The sequence below is a fragment of the Pteropus vampyrus genome, unplaced genomic scaffold (assembly GCF_000151845.1).
Source record: "Pteropus vampyrus isolate Shadow unplaced genomic scaffold, Pvam_2.0 Scaffold22, whole genome shotgun sequence".
In the NCBI taxonomy this organism is placed as follows: Eukaryota; Metazoa; Chordata; class Mammalia; order Chiroptera; family Pteropodidae; genus Pteropus; species Pteropus vampyrus.
Window position 1 is genome coordinate 1,650,771 of NW_011888803.1, and position 14,384 is coordinate 1,665,154.

Genomic DNA, 14,384 nt, shown 5'->3' on the forward strand with positions numbered 1-14,384 from the left:
ATGCCCTACATTATGTATGCTTTCCCAATTGTAGTTAAATACTTTAATACTTTAAAACTGCTGAAAGTCTGTATTCAATTCAAATGTGTGGGGCAGGGAGAAGGAAGGGCTTCCCCACACCAATAAGCAATGCTTTGACACCAGCTGGGTGTCCTACAATTCAGTGAAAGTCTGACTCTGTCTACCTGGAGGTATTATCAGATCCCACAGGTTAAGAGTTCAGTTCTATAAGACTATCTGCACCCCAACACCCCACTTCAGAAGCTAGTCACAAGCCCAGGTTATTGGCGATTCCAAAGAACCCTGTCTTGGGTTTGATTAATTTGCTAAAGTAAATTAATTTGCTCACAGAACTTAGAGGAATATTTTATTTACTAGCTTACTGGTTTATTATAGAAGGCTATAAGTCAGGAAGAGACAGATGGAAGAAATGCATAGGGCAAGGTATGGGAAAAGGGAGGGGAGCGTGCATCACTCTCCCCAAATCTCCATGTGTTCACCAACCCAGAGGCTCTCGTATCCTCTCTCCTTTGGGGTTTTTATGGAGGCTTTATGAGACAGGCATGATTGATTAAATCATTGGCCATTGGTGATTAAACTCATTATCCAGCCCCTCTCTTCTCCTTTGAAAAGTCGGTAATGTAACTGAAAATTCCATCCTTCTAATCACATGGTTGATTCCCCAGGTAACAGTCCCTATCCTAGATGCAATCCAGAAGTCTCCATTAACATGACAAAAGACACCTTTACTATTTTTGTCACTTAGGAAATTCCAATGTTTTTGGTACTTTGTTCCAGAAACAGTGACAACGATCACATATGTATTTCTTATTATAAATCTTAATATCACCATTGTCATTATTTGCCCAAGCATGTAAAATGGCCTGGAATGTGACAACTCACAAGTTACCGGAAAGAACACAATGACATCAATTCGATCTCTCTTCTTAGCTTGTACTTCCTTATCCTATATTTAAAAAAAAGAATAATAAAAAAATTTAAATAATAAAGCTATAATTTATGCAAATTACAATTTTTTTAAAAAGTACCCCCAACAGATACACTCTACGCTAGACGTTAACAGCCAGTGCGCAGAAGAAAAAAAATAATCAACAAAAACATTATAAAAGCTTTTTACTTCGCTAATGATCAGAAAAATCAAATGAAAAATAAGACTTCACTATTATATGTGTCAAATTAAAAGGGATTAAAGTATAATATTCATTGTTGGCTGATAATATAAATTGTTGTCACCTTGAAAAGCACTTTGGCAATATGTATCCAGAGCCTTGTACATGCCTTTCGATCCAATAATTTCACTCCTAGAAATCTGTCCTGACGAAATGACCATAGATAAAGATAAGTGTTTAAGAATAAGAATATCTACCAAAGATGTATTCACTTCCTTGGTGATCTTATCTGCCTGCATGTCTATGAATTCTCTATACACTGCTGACTCAAATTTTATTTCTCCAAGTATAACCTCTTCCTTGAATTCTGGACTTCAATATCCAACTGCCCACTTTACATCTCCGTTTGGATGTCTAATAAGCATCTCAAGTATAATATGCACAAACTGACCTCCTGCCTCTTGTTCTCCCACCACCCACACACTCTCAACCCTGCTCTGCTCTGGTCTTCATTTCAGTTGATGGCAACTCTATCCTTCTGTTAGTAGCTCAAGCCAAAGCTTTGTAATCTTTGACTTCTGTCTAACCTTGCACTCCGTGTCCAATCTGTCAACAAACCCGATTGGCTCTTTCCTTCAAAATATGTCCAAAATCCCACTGCTTCTCAGAACCTCCACGAGTACCATCCTAGTCCAGGCCACACCATCTCTCTCCTGGATTATCACAGTAGCCTCCCAGATGGTCTCCCTGCTTCCAGCCTTGCCCCACTGCAAACTAGCCACGAAGAAGCCCCCAAAAATATGTTTGAAAAATCTAATAGAATATATCACTTCCCTGTTCAAATCCTTCAACTGGTGTCAGAGTGTCTCATCTCAAAGTAAAAACCAAATGCTTTACATCCCGGCCCACCTGGCCCTATGTTTAATGTGGTGTCTTGTTACCTCTCTGACCTCATGCCTCCTCCTTTTCTTTTTGTTACTCCACTTCATTCACTGTCCTCTCTACTGTTCTCTGAATGCACCAGGCATATTTCCTCCACATGGCCTCAATTTTGCTGTTTCCTATGTCTGGAATGCTCTTTCTTGATATCCACATGGCATGCTTCTTACCCTCTTCAGGTCTTTTTCTTGTATTACCTTCCCATTGAGATCTTATTTGACCCACTATTCAAAATCATAACGTCCCTTCACTCACACTCCCTACCCTCTTTACTTGCTTTATTATTTTCCTGGGCATTTGTTACCTTCTAGTAGACTATTTAATTAGTTTTCTTCATTGTCTGCCTCTCTACATTAGATAGTAAGAATCATGAAAGACGGGGCTAAAATGCTGATAAATTACTGAGTGATTTAATGTTGACTCTTAGGTTATATATTTTCCAAGCAGAGGACTTAGTGTTTTTTCTATTTCTTAATTAATACAATTGATGCACCTTAACTTTCACTCCTCATTGTTAAATGTTAGTGGTCTGTGAAGAGTATCATCATACTTCAGAAGTGCTGAGACACTACAGTTACTTTCTGCTGGCCTTTAGTTCCAAAACTAATTATTCACAAAAGAACTCGTTATGTATATTAGAAAGGGTTCTTTTGTCTTCTGGTTGAATAATGTGATAATACTTTACTAGTTAGATGTGGATCTCTAAAGATTAATACATGTAATCTTAATTTAAGGATCCTGCTCCATTTAACAATCAAAGGTGGTCATGTATACTCCTTAATCAACCTGTACTATTTGCAGTTAATGTCAGGCTACCAAATGTTTGGTTCTTTGAAATGATGCTCATTTACATTCTGATTCAAAAAATCCATTTTACAGATAAGAAAGCTGAGGCTTGTTGAGGTTAAATGACCTTTCTAAAATCAGATAGTATGTGATAAAGCCAGATTTCAAACTGAAATAGGCCTAACTCCAAAGATTGTTCCCTCTCCAATACACAACTTCAAATATAGTCAGAAGAATATACATGTTAGTAAGATCTACTTTTAAAACATATAGTAATCTAAATTTTTAAGGAAATATTATATTAGCAAATTGTTTTTTTCAAAGTGAAAACAAACACTACTTTTATTTTCTCTAATTTTTGTCTTCAAACAAGTAAGACATACTGTCATAGGCTCTCCTAAATTATTCACATTAATACAATCTTCTGTTGTCATCTCAGTCTGTTATCACACATATAATCTTTGTATCTCCTGTATCAATTAAGCTTAAGAGATATATTAATTTTGGCTTCTTACATTTGTCTATCTGAAGACAAAATGGGACTGTACTGCCTTTTGTATAATATGAAAATCGTAAATGTGAATTGTTTAAAATAAGAACCTATTATAATAGAAGTATTTGAATTACAAGGAAATTGTATTTTATTTCAGAAGTAATTATTACTTTTAAAAGGTAGTAAACATTTAAGTAGTTTAAGAAAGCACTTTGACAGAAACATTTAGGATAAATTCACTATAAAATATTAAAGAAAAATAGACAAGTTTTAGAGTTCAGAGTACAACCATGTTCTTCTCCAAAAAAAAAAAAAAACACACACACTTTAAAGCCACTGCCAGTACATGCCATTTCCAATATGGCATTTACTGTCGTTGTGACATAGCAATTATATCTGCTTTGAGGAAGCCATATAATTTCCCCATATCACTTTCTTCCAGAAACAGCATCTCATGCTGTTGGGGGAAACTTTTTCAGCAGCATGTTCCTGCCCTTGCTGACTGAGGCGGATGTGAGAGGAGCAGCTGGCTGAGAGTCTGGGGCTAGGGATGAGGCAGATGCCTACTTCAGGGCTCTGATCCCACCCTGCTGGTTCTCACTTGCACACGCCTGTCCCAAGCAGCAGGTACACAGCTTTTGTTTTCACACTTCACCTCCAGCTCTGTGGAGAATTCCAGCAGCGAGCTTGGCTGCCTGACACTTCTTCCCAGAAGTCACTAAAAAGTGATTAAGCCCCAAATCTCAAAGCTGAAAGGAAGCACATTCTACCTTTGGGCCCCTAACAAATCATCCCTCTCATTGACTCTCTCACAAACTCTCAGGCAGCCTCAAAACCCTACAGGATTCCTCAGAGTAACCTTTCACACCAAGTAGAAGAAATTGCACACAGACTGGGAGGAAATTGGATTACAATTTATTTTCCAGCTTCATGTGTGATTAATGAATAATCTACTACAACTTCATTAGAGTTTAAAAACTTCAGAGAGGGGTCAAGATTGTCAGAAGAAACAATGATGAACGGGATAGAAATATTGAATGATATTCCTCCTCTTGGTTATTCTCCCATTTAGTACAGTTTCTTGTTCTAGAAAGCCACAGAGAATGGAAGGACCGCTTTACTTCCCTTGTGCCAGGAGTGAGATACCAGCCTCTAGCCTCCAACCCAGTACAGCGTGGTGAGCCTGCCAAGTGGTGCACAGCCAGCAGCCTGGGCTCCAAGCTCTAAGACCCTTCCTCCTGGCTGAGCGTTGCTTCAAAACAGCCCAGTGCCTCCTTAACCATTCAAGTTCTTCTGGGCTTATTCTGGCTGCCCATTACTGTCTTGAAGTTAAAAATGGCTGCCATACTTTATTCTACAACTCCCTTCTAAAGCCTTCCTTTACCAGTTATGCTTTTTTATTCCTTTTTTAAAATCATTAATGCATGACTGAATGCCACTTTTCATTACTTGCTAATTTGATCTTATGTGGAACAAGAGATGATGTGGGCACGGGGAGACTATAAATATTCAAATTCTCTTTCTATTCACATGTTTTCATACAGTAAGTACCTTCTCTCTTGCAGTCAGAATTCCACATAGGCTCTAATTCATGATAATGTGTTTTTATTCTTAACTATAGTTCTCACATGACCAGGAGCCCTTCTTGGCATTACTTAGAGCCTTCCAAGAACATATTTATGTGGATTACATTAAAGTAGCTTTCCCAGGAGTTGGCTAACTAGTCTGTCTAGCTAAGCAAAAGGGGGCAGGGTCCAACCTTGTAATTTTCCCTGAAGCCTAAAGATTTCCAAGGAAAGACTATTTTATAGCCTTGAAGGTGCTATTTGGAAAAGGGGTGTCAAAGGAGATAGCAAAAGCAACAAGTTTGGAAGTTAATTCAATGGCACTTTTAAGCCTGCTAGCAAGTCCCTTTCTGTCTAGGGTCCCTCAGTTGGGGGCTCCTTTTTATTCTCACCATTGCTTACCAGTTAGGCATTTGAGACTCTGCTTAAAAGCATGGTTGCAAAAAAATGTGGACTTTCAAGTCAGCCAGCCAGCCCTGGGTTCTAATGGAAACTCTGTCACCACCCACATAACATCGGAGAAGCTTACCTTCCATTGGAGTCAGTTTCACTATAAAATAGAAATAATAGCTCCTACTCCACAGGATTATTAGGATTTTAAAAAGATAACTCGTCTAAAGAGCCTAGCATTTAATAAATGTTTGATACATGAAAGTTTCCATTATTTACTACTTTGTAAATAGTGTGCAAACTAGAGAATAATGGAAGGAAAGGGAGTAAAATTTTTAGTTATTGAGCTCTGATCCATCCTGGGAGAAAGAAGTGGTGTTGAAAGGACAGAATTACATGGTTTAATTTGTCCAACCCAGGCTGCTTGACCCCCTCAGAAATGACTTGTAACTGCCCCCACGAAAGGATGTGCTCATCTGAACTTTTAGACCTCTCTTATCTGCTTTTGATTTTTTTTGTTTATTGTTCTTATTCCTAATGCTTATTAATGCAGCATGCCCTGTTACCATGTGCTTACCTTTGATAAATCAAAAATAACAACCCATCCCCTTCATACATTTTTTATCACTGACAGTTAGTTATCAGACTTTGAATACCGCCACTAGATTTTTTAAAATGTGTTTCCATTGAAATTTTACAGAGACTTTTAGAAAAGTGCTTTAAAAAATTCTAAAAACAAAAATTGTACAACACAGAGAGAAATGCATGCCATTTCCTCTTTCACAGTAACAGTCGTGAAAATGCAAGAACTTAGCCCAATCTTTTATAAGCACTTAAACACCAAAATTAAACACCAAAGATTTCTCACACCTTTTCTCACATCTTCATGGAAAAAAAATTATTAAATTTCAGCATTCTCAGTAATAACAAAAAAGAAAGAATCCTTAACAAAACTGTTTGTTACTAAATCCTTAGATTTAATATTCTAAAACCAAAGTATGACTTTTAGTCATTTTTAATACATTTAACTTACTAATGTCAAAATGCCAATGTTTAAGAGTGAATTTCTGAGCCTATTCTCTCTTTGATTTAAAAAAAATGTATCTACCAAATCATTTTGGATACATAAGGACTCAGGGTTACTTATGCAAAAAGTAGCATTGGGCAAAAGAAACTCTGGGAAGTCTTCTAGCCACCTGAATGCCAATAGACAAAAATTTGAAGCCACGATTTCCAAACATTTTGACATTCTCTAAGCAAAATATAAATAACTAAATATGATGTATGTGTGCATACCCAATTTTTATTCTTTAAGTATATTAGTAAGTGCATTCTTGTCAAACTTCTAAAATTAATCACTCTTTTCATGTGGGCATTATGTAACATCTATAGCAAGTTCACTATTTACTCCGTGCTTATTATGTGCCAGGCAATGAGCTAAGCAACTCATATTTATTATCTCGTTTAGTATCAATAATGCTGTGCTTTAAGGTATTATTAGTCTCATTTTATAGATGAGGAAACTGAGGCTATAGAGGGACTTGCAAGTACTTGGCCAAGATCATACGACTAATGAAACAGAGAGCTCTCTGTGATTCAAGCCAGGTCAAAACCTCTGCTCATGGTGCTGTGATGTAACACAAAGCACTTCAGATCATTGACCTAAAACTGGAATGCCAAAATATTTTATCTGACATGCGCAACTTGACAAGTAGCTTCTTAGAAGCTGTGCTGAGGTAGGTGAGCAATTTGAGCTCTATCAGAGTGTCTAGTCGCCTAGCAGTATCTGCCGCAAATGCAAGAAAAGAAGGTGAAGGCTTGCATGCTGGGAATCTGCCATAACAGGCCTAAAACAAATAATACCAGAGCAAGTGGAACGTCTGTAGGGTATTGATTCTCTGTGCCCCATCTACTTTCTCTTCATATTTTGTTCAGTGTGAGAAGAGATTTTTGTTTGTTTTTTGTTTTTAGAATCTCTATAGGTCCCAAATATTTTGATGGACTGAATTCTTCAGGGCCGCTTCTTAGGTCCCTATCTGGGGATATTGTGCAATAGGTAATCTCTAAAGCTAGGAGACTGGATCTCACTGGATCATCTTAATGCTGCACTAGCCACTTCTTTTTATGCTCACTCAATAGAATACACCTAGTCAGAAAGGCTGCAGTAATGAAACAGATCCACAGTCTTGGTTTCATACTGGAGATAGTGTCATATAAGAAAAAGATTATGGTTTGGAATTTGGAAGCCTGGGATTGACTCTCAGCCCTGCCACTTCCTACATGTATGTCCTAATCACTTAACTTCTGAACCTCCGTTTTCTCATTTTTGGAAATGGATAAATCATGTTATTACCTATTTCACTAGGTATCTGTGATGCTGAAGTGAGAGAATGTAGGGACAAATGTATTGTAATCTGCCGAGAGCTATGTGTTTCAGTTACTAGGGATTCGCATACTAGCTAATGATTAAATTTTTTAAATGTTTCACAGTTTCCTATGGAAAAAACAGCAGTGAGAGTCATGCTTCAGTGTTTAACACATCCACTACAGCCTCAGACTTCTGGCGCTGCATTAAAACTCAAGAGGGCACCACTGGTTTATGTCACTTTAGACTCCAGACACTGAACAATAATTAGGGAACATGACAATAATTTGATTTAGAGTCTACTGCCACACGGTTCAGACTCCATCCTTCTCTTATCATACTCACTTAATGCAAATCAAGAGGGAAAGCAAGTGGTTTGAGGCAGGCTCTGACAATGCTCGCTTTTTAGTAACTGGGGAAAGGGAGCCTACCGTTATCTGCACTTGATGCAAAACCAAGCTAGTAAGTGAAAATTTCAGTGCACTCAGTGCTATAAAAAACTTGTCTTCCTTTTTTTATTGACTTGATCTCTGGTGCATGTGGCGATTCCTATGGTTCTTCTCTTTGATTTTTTTTCTCTTTGATTTTCTGAAAGAATCATTGGCATTTTGGTGTTATATTTACTAGAAATGTTGTACAACATCAGCCAAAGTAAAAGAGACATGGATAAAATGAGAAATAAATAGGAGTCTCACTCTCATTAAGTGACACCATTAAAGCATTACTCTGTGGTAAAGCTGGAATGAGCAGTTATAGCATTCCACTTGTGTGTTCAAAGTAATGTGATAATCACTTGCCTAAAAAGTACATCCTCTCCTTATCTTTTGTGGGCTCCGTTTCTCCTCTCAGACTGCATTGTTTCTCAGTTTCTCTCGTAACTCTCCTCTCTCCTCCTCATACTCTCTGTAGGAGCTCAAAAATAATATATCAGACTCCCTGAGAATGGAGTCCTCTCTACTTAATGTCCTGTGGCCAATTTAACACAACCTGTCCAAGACAGGATTTACTATTTCTGCTCTCTCCCAACCTGCTTCTTTTCTACATTCCTTACCTTACTAAATGTCAACACCATCTCCTAAGGCGCCCATGTCAAAAATCTCAGTCACCCTTGACCACCCTCTCTCTCATACCCTCATGTCCAATCAGTACCCAAGTTCTCGTCATCCTAACTTCTAGGTTGTCCTTTCTTCCTTATTCCTGCTACTACAGTTTTCTTTTAGTGACTCTCAATTCCTTCTTGTTGGTATCGCTATAATAATTCATCGCTTTCTCTATTTTCAAACCAGTCCTTTCCAGGAAATATATCCACATGGTTCATGGATGATATGTACCGTCGTGTCATTCAAATGGTTAAAATCTTTCATTGCTTCCCTGTTATCTCTTGAATAACATGAAATTTTTTTTTTTTTTTTTTACACCTACAGCACTTGATCTTCCTAGGTGGTCTCCCATCTAAGTACTAACCAGGCCTGACCCTGTTTAGCTTCTGAGATCAGACAGGATCAGGCATGTTCGGGGTAGCATGGCCGTAGACTGAAGATTTCTTGAGCATGAACATAGGGCTATTCTTCTTTCTTTCTGACTCTACTAAAATAGTAATGTTTTCATAAGTAGAGAATACAGTTTTATACCTCTGCGATTTTGTAAAAGATGTTACTTTACATACTTTTTACCCTTGGAGTATCCCTACTCATTCTTTAAGACTTAACTTAAATGTCACACTCTCTTGAAAACTTAGTCCTTTGTGTTCCTATAGCAACTTGTAAATACCTCCTTGATATCATGTTGTTTTATGATGTTATTTTTCTAAAAATCATGAAACAATTTTATTCAACATAGCCAAGGAAAGACTCAGAGAACTTTAGGAAAGTTTACTAGAAATTACCCAAGCTAAAACAGAAGTGAAAAAAGAAAAAAAAAGAATTGAACGTATCAAAAGATCTAACATACATGTTATTTGAATGCCAGAAGGGAGAGGAGAGAGAAAGGATAGAGGAATTTAAATTTAATTTAAACTAAAGAAGTAATTTTCTAAAAATAAGGATGGACACCAAACCATAGACACAAGAAGCTCAGTAAACGTAAATACAAAAACAAACAAAGCATCTAAGCATATAACAATCAAACTGCTGCAAACAGGAGACAAAAGAAAATCCTGAAGGCAGAAAGAAAAAAAAACACATTGTATACAGAGGAACAAAGAAAAGAATCACAGCACACTTCTTGTCAGAAAATTTGCAGAGCTAAAAACTGTAAAGTAACATCTTTAAAGTGCTGAAATGGAAAAAGAGTGAACAAAGAATTCTGTACCTAGTGAAAATACCTTTCAAAAATGAAGAAATCAAGATTTCCTCAGACAAATAAAAACCGAGAGAATTCATTCCCAGCAGACCTACAATTTAAGAAATGTTAAAGGAAAACTCATTTTTTCTCATTTTTAGTTACTCAAAACTGCCTAAAGAAAAATCAGTAGGTATGAGGTATGTTTCTCATGTTCATAACATGTAAAAGCAAAGTATATGACAATGTAAGTTGTAAAAAAATGTGTAAGCGCAAAAGATGAGAGGTAAGATTTAGGAATATGCTGTCATAAGGTCCTTACTCTTACATGTGAAGCTGTATAGTTGTGTTTGAAGGTAGAGTTTGATTAATTAAAGATATATATTAAAGAAATTTGGATTGATGAAGAGTCAGGGAAGAAGTCATCATATGAACTGAAGAGAGGGTATGTGAAGTCATATGCAAAACTGAAGAAGCTCTCCAGGGAATATGTTGGAGCTGTCAGGCAACAAGGATTAGGACTGATGCAATTGAAGTGTCAGAAGTACTTAGAATCTCTAGACTGAGGCAAGTTTTAGATTTCTTAGGACAACAAACTGCCATAGATTTGAACAGAGAAGAGGTACAACAAACTGTTTGAGGCAGGTTATTATTCCAGCTGCTCTGTATTAGACGGACATGCTTTCACAATCTTGGGAGGTCTGGGCAAAAACATAGCACAGCAGGCACAAGAGAGAACATACTGTGTTCCTACGCTGTAAAAATCATGTTTATTAATTTTGCTCTCTACTCTCAACCACCTGTGCAGCATTATCCCACAGTCTCATGGTCTGAGAAAGTCATTTGTTCTTTGACTTTGGAAGGTTTAAGATGGATCAGATATGAGAGGGATCAGTGATTAAATAGGAAGAAGCCATGTATGGCAGAGATTCCTAGCGATGTGTACGCCTTGGAAGAAAGCTTCAGATGACTGTCTCATTTATAGATAAGGGTCCCCCTTGCAAAAGATGCAGCTGGCATCTTTGGCACCCCCACTTGAGACTTGCCCCCACTTGAGACTGGTTTTGCAGAGCACATTAATCATTTTCATCACATACTCCTGAAAAGCAGGAGCTCTAGATTCCTTTTTTTCTTTTCTCTGCTGACAGCAAGTGACAGCAGGTTTATTTGTCTTTTGTATTTAGGAGCCCTGAAGATTTGCATCAGAGATTCTCAAAGGCTTAAAGGGCCGCTGAGTGTCACCTTTAGGTTCTTTGTTCCTAGTGATCCAAATAATCTTCATGGTGGCCTTGGGGGACCTTGAAAATGTGGTAAATTTGAAGATGGAGGAGCATGTTCTATGTTGTAGATTTATGAATTAATTAGTGGCTTCTTTAACTCTGTAACTCAGGTACTTGGGCTTAAGCAGGACACATCTGTCTTTAAAGTATAGGCAAAGCGTTCATGTTGAAATTTGAAAACAAAATAAATGTAGAGGATAGAAAGAAGAAACATAGTGAAATTCGTTAATACTGTTTGATAGCCATACTTTCATTATATGGCATTTCTCAGATTATAACTTATATATCATGTGAACCTAAAAACCATAAATAACTGACCTTGGTCAGTGCTTAAAGTATGCATTTCACAAAGGCCTCGCAAGCCAATGGAGTTTAAAACAGATATTGTATCATATCCTTACTAAATTACAACAGGTGGATATTACTGACTGTGTTTTAAAGATGAAGAACCAGAGACCCAGAAAGGTTAAATAAATCACTTGCTCAGAGAGATTCAAATTTTGGTTTACCCAAGCTACTACACCATGTTTCTACTGAAATAGTGCAAAATAAAAACAGGGAAAAAAAAGAGGAGGAGGAGGAGGAGGAGGAGGAGGAGAAAAGAAAACAAGGGGGAAAGGGAGGAAGGAAAAGAAAAGAAGAAAAAAAATAGGAAACTTTTTTGCACTGGTCTCTATGACTCTTAAGGAAACTGGAAATAACCCATGCCCAGCAATCACTGTGGAAGCCAATTCAAAGTAGAGAACAACATCTATTAAAATGAGCGGGACATGGGTTGTATGGTAGTCGTGGAATAAGAAGTATAGTAGAATGGAAACGAATTGCCTGGATGCAAGTCCTGGCTCTACCTTTTACTAGGTGTAGAACTGTAAGGTTAAATGCCTAAACTCTCTAGTCCTCAACTTCTTCATCTGTAAAATGGGGAAAATAGTACCTACTTCATAGAAATGTTGGTGGATCAAATGAGTAGATAAATGCTGAACCCAGAGGACAGTACCTGATCCATACATGACAGTAGAAAAGAAAGCAAAATGTGGTAACATTGATTATATATTAAAAATATGAAAAAAATATTATGTAAACACATTGAAAATGGGTAAGACAATGAAGTGTTTGCCATTTTAGGTTGAAAAGTGCCATATTTATTTTTCTATAACATTTGGAAATATAATTTTTTAAATTAACTTTAACTTGCAAAGGCAGTATTTTGCAAAGACTTACACAGAATGTAAATATGAAATCAAACAATATTTCTCTCAGAAGGAATTCATAATGACTATCACCAATGCATACACCTTCTTTAGCAACCGTTTATGCAAAAAATGTTGGCACATATTCTTGTAAAAGGCAACCAGTCAAGAAGTGGAACTCAAAATTCACCAATGACTTATTTAATGCCATGTAATTCAGAAGAGGAAACAAAGTCTAGAAGCTGCTTAATTAAACAGAGAATTTGATGCCTAACTAGGTAGAGTTTGGTCCAAATATCCATTTCTGGGGGTCAGAGCAAGGCAGGAGGACAAAAACAGACATACACTTACACATTGTAAAGTCTCTGTTCAATTTTATGAAAACAAAATATCCAAAATATACTGATACATGAGGAAAACTGCCCTGTCCTGAGCATCCCACCCACTTGATAATAACCTATTAATCAATATATTTTGGTGAATATCATCTTTATCCCTGGTACTATAATATACATTATTAAAATGCTATAATACAGTCAATTCATATTACAGTAAAACTGCTCTAAGTATTTATTATTTTGTAATTTCTACTATATTATATTATTTATAAATGAGATCAAATTTGGTTCAGAATCATGCTGAACATGGTATAACTATTATTTATTCAATTTTAAATCCTCAAACTATATGGCCATAAAATGAAATCATAGACTTTAAGATCCAAATATAAATAATATTTTTAATCAAATGTAAGACATTGCTATTACTATAGTCCTGCTTTTAAGTAGTTTATCAAAAATGGCTTTTATTCCCAATTTTTAACATTAAGTAAAGATTTGAGTCAGATTAAGAATGGCTAGCTGACCCAGTCATATTTATTTCCTCTCCCTCCCAAGAGCCTACTAACATATTGATAAAGGAAATTTTTTTTAAATGTACAAAGCATAAGAACAATGATAACAAGAGAGGCCATCTATGAATAAGAGTCCAATAAGTCTTTGGAAGGCATAAGACAGATGGGGTACAAGTAATTCATTTAACTGAGAAGAGGGAAGTCGCAGTTTAAAATGTGTACAAGGAGGTTATGAACAAAGGAAAAAGCAAAGCCCTGTAAAGAGTCAGGATTTGGATGCACCAAGTATGGCAGAACATAAAGATAAGGCTGAGTGCTAAATACTAAAATTTATGGAAAATTAGCATACAAAAGAGTTGGCTCCCCCCACCCCCATACCCACATACAGAACACTGTTTCCCCTAAGAAGAATTTGAGGGCTCTTCCCCATAGAAATTAATCAAGGAAAACTCAAGATGCAAAAACACCAAGTATATTATTATGCTAGGGCTGCCATACCAAAGTATCACAGACTGGGTGGCTTAAACAGCAGAACTATTGCTCATAGTTTTGAAGGCTTAGAAGTTTGAAATCAAGGTGTCAGCAGGATTGGTTTCTTCTGACACCTCTCTGCTTGGCTTGGAGATGGCTACCTTCTCTCTAAGTCCTCACACAATCTTCCTTCTCTGTCATCTGTGTCCCAATCTCCTCTTCTTATAAGGACCAGTCATATTGAATTAGGGCCCACCAATATGACCTCATTTTAACTTAATTACCTCTTTAAAGACCCTGTCTCTAAATACAGTCAGTCACATTCTGAGGTACTGGGAATGAGGACTTCGACATATGAATTTTGAGGACACGAATCAGCCCATAACACCTAGTACAGCAGGCCAGGTGAGCTATAGACTAAAAGTGGATTGAGGACCTGCCCACAAGGCTGTCAGACCATGGTCCCCTGCCCTGCCCTGTGCACAGCACCAATGGTCAAGACCCTGCCCTCTGACAGGAGGAGATCACTCCTACCTCCGGAGAAACTGATAGACCCAATTGAAGTACATTTGACATTTGAAAGGTCTCTCAGCAAAATGGTCTCACTCACAAGTATATCTGGTCTACCAAAAAAAATTTGAG

General features: G+C 37.1%; 1 protein-coding gene and 1 pseudogene across 3 annotated transcripts in view; one reads left to right on the forward strand and one right to left on the reverse strand.

Moving 5' to 3' along the window:
• AK5 (adenylate kinase 5) overlaps nt 1-14,384 on the forward strand; it is a 202,504-nt gene that overhangs the window by 70,216 nt on the left and 117,904 nt on the right. The window lies entirely within an intron of this gene.
• On the reverse strand, nt 9,084-9,202 carry LOC111736897 (annotated as a pseudogene).